The sequence below is a fragment of the Ptychodera flava genome (assembly GCF_041260155.1).
Source record: "Ptychodera flava strain L36383 chromosome 3 unlocalized genomic scaffold, AS_Pfla_20210202 Scaffold_25__1_contigs__length_14229661_pilon, whole genome shotgun sequence".
In the NCBI taxonomy this organism is placed as follows: domain Eukaryota; kingdom Metazoa; phylum Hemichordata; class Enteropneusta; family Ptychoderidae; genus Ptychodera; species Ptychodera flava.
In genome coordinates this window covers 1,874,255-1,883,313 of record NW_027248279.1, presented here as the reverse complement: position 1 = coordinate 1,883,313, position 9,059 = coordinate 1,874,255, and positions in this window count along the sequence as shown.

Here is a 9,059-nt window from a genome sequence, read left to right as displayed (position 1 = left end):
TCGTTCAAGGACTATCCTGGTGTGACCTCGAAACTTTCAGGGACCACCCAGATGAGACCCTGAACCTTTCAAGGACTATCCTGATGTGACCTTCGCTCGTCAGCTTGTGCATTCACAAGCATTACTTGGTAAAGATGACAGGCAGACCAATCACTGAAAAGATTTGGTCCAACTTCCTGCACATACAGCGTCAATATTCATGACGGTCGAAGCTAAGATTACGTAATGGCTTAACACGGCGTCCTCATTGCTCCCATGTGTGACTGGTCGGCCGGCTCCAAAACACGTCTTTGCATATTTATCATGCGACGAGATCTACAAGGCATGTTCTTCCCGGCATAAATGTGATAAACTGGGCAGTGGCTGAACCTTCAGTCGACTTAGACGAGCAAGCCTTGACGATTAATGGTAATTTACTCGCTGGTTGAAGTATGCTGTTACTGGCCGACGCACCGCTGATCTGAACAGTAAACAATTAATTATTCGTAAACAATCAGTTCATAATGGCACATTCCATTTTAACCTACAGGGGCATCTAGGATTGTGCGATTGTGTAAGGTCCCGGGTAAGGTACATGTTGCTCTTTTATGCTGTAAAGTTCCCCCACCATTTAAAATACTATGGTTGTATGTTACAGTCTTCATGATTAATTCTGAGATATAGTCAATGATACTTTTCTCATTAAGCGACACACTGAATCGTACACCAACTAATATGGTCCTTGCTAATTTACATAGTAAAGGTCACGGGTCACATTGTTGTGAGGCTCTGCATTGAGTGTGTAAACAGCGTGATGTTCGAATGGATTTTGACTACTGCACTATTTCCGAGCGGGAAAGGTTGCCGATTCTGAATGTAGGACGTCCATTACCCCAATTATTTAATGACAGGACTACATGGAAAGCAACGGAATACTGGATATCTCCAACGAATTTGATGTCTGTTACCACGGTCCTTTGTGCAGTGACACTGACAGTGCTGTTCCCGATCTCGACAATGATATCAGCAACTGTGATTGTAGCTTGAACATGACTAAGACTATGAGTCCTTGAAACTTTCAGAGACCAACCTGAGGTGTCCCCGAATCTTTCAAGACTATCCTAATCGAAAACCGCCATTGCAAGACGAGTCTTTGAAACATTCAAGGACCACCCTGATGTGTCCCTGGATCTTTTAGAGACCACTCTGATGTGACCTTGAAACTTCCAGGGACCACCCGGATGAGTCCTTGAAACATTCAGGGACCAACCTGAGGTGCCCTGAATTTTTCAAGGACTATCCTAATGTGACCTTGAAACTTTCAGGGACCACCCAGATGAGTCCTTGAAACTTTTGGGGACCACCCTGATGTGTCCCTTAATCTTTTTAAGGGACCACTTAGATATGACCCCTAAACATTTTTAAGGACTGGCCTAGAGAGGCACTTTGAAATAGTAAAGAACCAATCAGATATGATCCCGAAACCTTCAATGCATCCAGGTCCTCTAAACAATACAGCAATCATCAAGTTTTGACCTTTAATCTTGACATTTTCAAGAATGTGTATGAATGAGATGAATGATCCTTAAAAAAATTGTCAAAAAGAATAAATTTACAATTTTGAAAAGCAGATGGCTTTAAATACTACCAATTTTTTAAATACTACTTTAACATTTAATTCATAATTACAGTTTTGATGTTTTCACTGGAAAAATTGACAATTACTAAATGCTTTGAGTAAACCCTCTCTTAGAGAGCACATTCTGTGACTTTTACTGTTCATCTTATAATCACAAAATAGTTCCAATCGTGTTGTTTGTGGAAATATTTGTTTCGATGCGTAGTAAAAACTATCTTTCATCGTTGTGAAAGAAGAACAATATCTCCTCGAATTTCCAGGCTAGGATTTAATCATAGCGTATAAATATAGGCACTGCAACTTGACTGCTCTCGTAGTCTTTGATACACTTTCTTTACATAAACACAAAGCCATTAAGTCCCACAAAAAATCGATAATCAAAGCCCCTCCTACAAAAGGATATTCTTGGAGATGGTTTTGTGAATTGTGAAGTCAGCATCGCTGACAAACAATCCATATACAATAATTTTCCTATCTTCTCAAATGATGACTGTAGTTACTCTGCTAATCAGCGGACTGTTAGTTGTAAATGCGTATTAATAACAACAACATCGTACTAGCGTAGAAGGAAAAAACAATGCATAATTTGGCTTGTCTGATATTACTTCTAAAGTCAGAATACACCCAAGTGATTCTTAAAGCTCTCTCTGTCTCTGTCTGTCTCTGTCTGTCTGTCTGTCTGTCTGTCTATCTGTCTGTCTGTCTGTCAAACCAACGGTATAACGACAATTGATATCATACCGAATGACTAGAAAAATATTTTAGCAGACGTGGACAGATTTTCCCAACAAAAACCCTAGATTTTCCTCTGCCGTAGGAAATTAATCTTAGTCTTATTGGTTATTAACGTTTAGGAGCAGCTGAGTTCAGAGAAGGTTGACATATTTCAATGTTTGTTTGTATATTGCATTCAATTTGTCTGATTATATTATTATAATAGCTTTAAGTATCCAAATTTACACTTTCACAAGGAGAAAGGGGAATTGATTAATTTTGCCCTCTGGCGCACAATACGTGGCCAAAAAATTGCAGTATAATCTTGCATGTAGTCCTGGTTAATATCTTGAAGTACACAATTTATTTTTAGTATGAACATTAAACTTACTCCTCCGGATAGAAGTCGAATACTCAGTTTTGTTATATCGGCATTTATTGTGTGAAAAATCTTTTGAGGGATGTAAACTCGATTTTATTGTTCCATCGACCGGAGTAGATATATCTCTTTCCAATAGAAATCTGATAATGTATGACAGCGTTTGGTCTCTTAAGGTAAAGGGCGACGAATTCGGACGCGCACACGCTTTAGAACGTTTCTGCGCAGATTTAACTCCAGCCTGCCGCAAATGGGTTATTTTGTAGCGCATGTATATAACATCACCTGTCATTGTTGAAATTGCGCTTTGAATTTTTTGACCCAGTGTCTTAGAAATACGTGTGACCTATAACCTTGTCATATTTTGACCCCCTAGGAAGCTGGTTTTTATTTAATATTAGCGAAAAATTAACATTTCTCTCCCACTTATATGGCGCAAGTTCGAAAATTATGTAGTGATATAATTTCGATATCGTCATTTTGTAATCGATACTTATGTAAAAAATTTCTTCACAAACATGATGAAAACTATACATTCGATAGATATGGATCTTAAGTCTTGGTATTTATTAAATTAACTCATTTGCTAAGCGTTTTATAATTGCTTTCTTTAGTTTAAAGGAATTATATTATTTTTATTGATTTCTAACGACGCCATTCTAAAGTCTGTTTCCATGGAAACAAGCGTGGTGACCCCCATTTTTTATTTCATTTTTGCACTTGCACAATTTCCAAGAATATTTGTGCAAAGTTTCAAGAAAATTACACCACAACTTAATTTTGACGTAATTCGTAGTACTTCACCTCAATATACATTGTCAAGTCTACGCAGTGTCTAATAACTCAAATGAGAATTCTTAATACATTTTGACGTGATAACACTTGTAACATACACGAAGCAATATTTCATGTTGTCTTTTGCAAAATGTAAACGTTATATTCGAATTAAGAAATCCACAAATTCTTATGCAAATTGTAGAACTGCAATCCCTTCTGTTTCGAGTAAATTGTAATATCAATAGAAGCACATAAATCTGTTCTCAACATGATATATTAACATTAAGCTCACATTGAAAATACATCTCTGATCTCTGTTGAATAAAATGTTATTACTTGTTTTCTTGATCCTTTTTGTGATAATCTATTAAAATAGATTTATAGCCGAAAATAAGCTTTAATTCTCAATTCATTGTATCATTGTTCGTTTCGTTCTCAGCTGGTTGGATGCCACTCTTCAGCGCGAACCATCTCATTATAGATGACTGAGGGACATTTTAGCCCATAAATTACCAGTCGCGGAATTGACTTATGACACTGTAGATGTGCGTCAAATATAAAACTCTAGCTTCTACAAATTCTTGATTAAAAACAAATTTCCAACAAATCGAGTTATTCCTGCTATTCTAAATAAATTCGATTTTGCTACGTGGATTATTGCTCTTTAGCGGAATTTATTTAATCATATCGGTTCATGTTTTTAATGTTTTCTACATACTAGAAATAAACCAGTTATTGGACAACATATTGATCAAAGTCCTTCTCCCAACAATCAACCACCACGGTAACATTTGATGTCCTTAAATCTCACTGTCCTCGTCTCTCACTTTGTGCAATATTAAGCATAGTCAATCATCTCTCAATCTGTCTCTCTCTTCGTCTCTGTCTGTCTCTCTTTCTCTCTGTCTGTCTTTGTCCTCTCTCTGGCTCTGTTTCTCTGTCTCTGTCTCTCTCTGACTCTCTGACTCTCTCTCTCTCTCTCTCTCTCTCTCTCTCTCTCTCTCTCTCTCTCTCTCTCTCTCTCTCTCTCTCATTAATAATTCATGTCTGTGTTTGGCTGGAAAACAATGCCGCTACTGCACTTTCCTACTTATTACCCTATCAATTCTGATTTTCAATGTAGGACAAATCATTCGCCGATTGTTTTATTTTACTACTCGTCCAACAGGGTATCCCGATTGCAAGATAAGGAACTAAAAACCTACTGGTCAATGGAGCATTGAGAAGTAAAAATCATTGCTTAGTGGCACAACACAGTACTGGAGTCTCGAACTCACCATTCTTAAACATTGAGTCCGTTACTCTAGACGTCCTCGGTCTCATAATTACCATCCTCCCGTAGTGAGTACTGCGCCCTAAAAATGCCAAACGGCTCCCCCATTTCGGAAATAGCTGGGCTAGGTGTTTGCATTTGCTAAAGGTCTGACACCAGACATTACAGACATTAAATTTACGATACGAAACGATTTATATTCTGTTTGTGGAGAGATATGAGAGTTGTAGATATGGGGGCGAATAACTGCAACAAATTAATGGGGATGTCAGGAAATTCTAATCAACTGTAATTATTATGCTAGCCAAAAATAATTATGAAAAGGAGCAATAGATATTTTATCGAATAAAGTCACAGCGTTGACGTTCTCATCAAATTTAAACATTGATTTTGTTTCTACACTATAGGACAGTTGACGTGTTGCTGTGTAGCTAATAAAAAGCAGGATATAGCACGATAGGGAAATACTTCTTGATTCCACTGTCTGTTCTTATGAGAAAAGTCCTTTGACAACTAAACACGGATTTAAAAAGTTCCTTTATAGATAAGCAACACTCTACATTATTATTGATACGTACTTAGAAACGGTGTATAGTAACATAGATGTTCGGCGACAAAGCCAACTCCCGTCAAAACTGGCTCACAGTCTCCGCCTTTCACAAGCCTCGATTATTTCCGCCCTATTGATTTTATTAACACTTATCTGACTGCTGAAAAACACATATCCACAAAGTGACACGGTGATTTGTTGCTAGTCTTTGCCTGAAAGATGTTAATACAGGCTTTTTTTTCAATTTATAGATGCAAAATTTACTGTAGTGACCACACATGTTGGTATATAAGATTTCCCAGTTTTTTTTTGTTTTTTTTATAAAACTTATATGTTTAGTATTCGACCTTACGTTTTTCATACAAGATACTTGTGAACCGGAATTGCTTATTTCTAGTTGTATCTATCTTTTGTGGATGTTTATCATTGAGATATATATATATATATAATATTTATAATAATATGCCAGAATACAACCGAATTTTTCCTGGAAGAATGGAAAAAAATGGGTTTTTGGTGCAAAGTAAATGTTTGGAGATTGAAGTAAAACCAATCGCCGGAAAGGGCGGCAAATTTATGCACCTTAAAAATAGAAACCATTATTAGCAGATAAAAAGTCAAGATTTCATACACTTATTATCATGATTGGGTTAGATTTGCAAAGTTTACACTCTAAACTGTGGGGTCTTAAAGTTGCCACAACGTTGATAACTTCAAACGAGTACCTATCCTAAGTATACACACAGAGCACAAGCAACTTGTTAAATAATACTGGTAAGGCCGTCTGATATTTATGGTAACCTCGGGATAAAAAGCAAACAACAATTCCGCAAACTAAAATTAAAATTAAAATAAAAACAAATTGTCTCTATTCACATAAAAACAGACATAAATGAAAGAACACGTTTTTACTTTCAAGTATGGCATGCAAAACGTGATACTTGACAGCAAGCTTTATCTTTACCGAGCAATACTAGTTAATTACACTATTTTCCATCATTTTCGACCTTCTTAGCTTTTTTGTAATGATACCTACTTTCTTTTCGCAACAGATCCGGAAAAAAAACCCAGTTTCGATGGGTTTTCCCTGTTTTAAATGGTAGCAATAACAATTATAGCAAACAACAACAGGTTACTTTGCGGAAGTATTGGTAATTCACTGCTTCCAGTGGATTCAGTCATAAAAACATATATCAGCTATTGCAAAATACTTATTATATATTACACAAAACAAAAAAGGGGAAATAGGTGACAGATTTGTTGGAGAAACAGGTTCAACTTGTCATGGTTACTAGATATTCAGCAAATCAAAACTTAACATGCTTTTGGAATGTCAGTAATAACGTATACATTTCGAACTAAAAAGGCTTTGTGGAAATATTAGTTTTGCTGCATAGTTGAAACAATCTTTGACGTCAACGAAATACAAATCTCGTCGAATTTCCAGGCTATGGATATTGGAACGGCAACTGCATTGCACTCGTAGTCTGTGATACACATTCTTTGCATAAACACAGGGCCGATAAGTTCCACTAAAAATTAACTGTAAAACACCTTCCTACTAAAGGATATACATTCTTGGCGATCTTTTTGTAAATTGTGAAGTCAGCATCGCTGACAAAAATTTCATATACAATAACTTTCCAGTCTTATTAAATGATGATCGTAATTACCCTGCCAATAGGCCGACTGTTAGATGTGAATACGTATTATTAACAACAAGATAACATCGGCGTAGAAACAACACACTGTATAATTGTAATGGTCTGATATCACTTCTAAAGTCAGAATACAAACATTATAAGAAACGGACAAAGTAACATAGTACACTGTTCATATATTGCCTTTATTATGTGAAAGCATCAAAGGGTGTATACAGTTAACAAGTTCAAACAGAAAATACAACCATTGTAAGTGATCTTGAATACAATAAAGTTATTTTGCAGGTTAAAACATTGGTACAAAATGAAACACATAGGTGTAAAGACAATCAGACTATAAGAGACAGGGAAAATCGTTAATGTTTTTCAGAACCTAGCGACTTTTTGAATATCAACGAGGAGAAAATTCCTGAATAAAGTATCACACACTTGTCATTTCAACTAGGACCAAAGGGAAACTGATGTAATATAACATAGAGCGGTGCAGCCACACATGTTTTGCGGCAGACAAGATTTTTTTCGTGAATAAATGGAACTTACAAATCTTGTAAAGGTAGAACATTCAAAAATAATCATCAAGTTCTTTCACAAATTTGACAAATATCGTAAGAAACATCAGCTATTGATTGAGAAAGAGTTGTCTCACAAATAATAATTTCTGTTGAGAAACAGGGATCATAATGAAGAACATATTGAAATTTAAAAATCAGCCTGTAAAATGAAGAGAGATGTTGGAGAAAAATGACAGTTTCTGTTCCAATAGTAAGCTGATCTCGATATCGGGTTTTCAAACTTTACAAATATCACCAAAGAATTTGATACACAAACCAATGTAATATATATGAGCTTGAGTAACATAATATTATGTTGAACGAGTCAAAGTAAATGTTGCAAGGAAAATTTTCCGTATAAAACATTATTTGTCGTTGAAATTTGTCATAAACGTCCGAGCTTAAATAAGGTAACAATTATATCACCCGCGTAAAAAAATTAACGATGTGCGATATGAATGATACATGGAAATCAAATATAACAACTTCTAAACTTTTAGAGAAATTGGTATCACTGCCGATCAAATTGATAGCTTGAAGTAATCAATGTATTTTTATTCTTCATAATTTGACTGTTATGTCGAGGGGGTTAACAGACAGTACGGTAACATCAACTTTTCGTTGTTTCTAAGTGTCTGGAGTTTTAAGAGTGCCTTGTCGATAGCAATTACATCCGAAACGACACTCGATCACCGTATGAAGAGACGACAGTATCCTACGACATGCATTTTTGCCGTTCAGACGTTAACCAAACAGAAGGGAAATTCTAGCGTGTTGTATGATAATGTTATCAATGTTAACATTTAAAAATACCGTTTTTCAAGACTATTTAAAACAAATAATGATACTGTAACGAACGCTGTAAGAAAGCTTATATTAACAACACTTTGCGCAGGATTGTGTAAAACCGTAATTTATAATTACCTTGTATATGTTGTAGAATTTAATAAATTGTTATCCTACATGTATTACTGGACCAGCCATACATTTTTATTCAAGTACACGAGATAAAAATACATCTTTTAAGGAAGTAGTTCGGGAGTAATAAATAGTTCTGGTATAAAAATAGAGCTCATGGTTAACTTACATCAATTAGAAAATGCTCAAACAGAAAAAAATCCTGAAACTGCAATGGTTTGTCCTCTGTGACAATCTCGCTGTAATAACACAGGCATAAATAAGCCACCATCACTATTTTAAGTATGATGTTTTATTGTATCTTGCCCTGAACTTTCTCGTGTCCAAAACGCCATAAACTAAATATCGATATCCACGGTAAATTTAGGAGACGTTTGGTGAGCGACCTTCTCCGTATAATCAATTTGTGTCAGGTCGTTTAAGTTGAGTGAACCAAACGGTAGTGGCCGTTTAAGTTGACGAAGGATATAGCCTAATGACGCACAGACGTACAACCTCGGTCGGCAGAAATATATCACAGAACATACATAAAGTTATGTAATATGCTCTGAATAAATTGGAATAAAATGTTTTAATTTTTCCGCATACAACAGTAAAGTTTGTCTATAGTAATCTTAA